General features: G+C 43.5%; 1 protein-coding gene across 1 annotated transcript in view; it reads right to left on the reverse strand.

Moving 5' to 3' along the window:
• The window catches only part of DLL1 (delta like canonical Notch ligand 1), a 10,037-nt gene that overhangs the window by 4,641 nt on the left and 4,911 nt on the right, over window positions 1–485 (reverse strand). The window lies entirely within an intron of this gene.

Below are 485 nucleotides of genomic sequence, written 5' to 3' on the forward strand. Positions count from 1 at the left end.
CTATCCCTGCAGAGATCTAATCTATGGCACGCGCAATGGGGGAGGGGAAAAGGAGAGACTTACAAATTTGAATAAGAAAAAAATAGTTTAAGTTTATGGCTACCCTACCAGGAAAGGGGTGAGAGGATGGGGGAGCAGAGGGACATAGAAGGAGTCTGGGAAGGGGCAGAGGAAGGGGGCTGCAGCATTTTGAGCTGATTTACTTTGCCAGGTTATGGAATTCATTAAGAAGCTCTATAAGTTTTAATTCAACAACACCAATCAGGGACAATGCAGAACTTTAAAACGATCTATGGGGATACATTAATACAATATTTTCCAAATCCACAGAATTGTGAATATGTAGCACAGTAGCATGTACTTGCTAATTTACAGCTCACCTTCCCCACTTAATGGGGAATACAGCAGGCTGGCTTCCTTCTCATCCTTACCCCCAAAACACACACACACACACACACACACACACACACACACACACACACACA

Source organism: Petaurus breviceps, unplaced genomic scaffold, assembly GCF_028583685.1.
Source record: "Petaurus breviceps papuanus isolate PSGF00001 unplaced genomic scaffold, PetGlider_PUasm1.0 90808, whole genome shotgun sequence".
In the NCBI taxonomy this organism is placed as follows: Eukaryota; Metazoa; Chordata; class Mammalia; order Diprotodontia; family Petauridae; genus Petaurus; species Petaurus breviceps.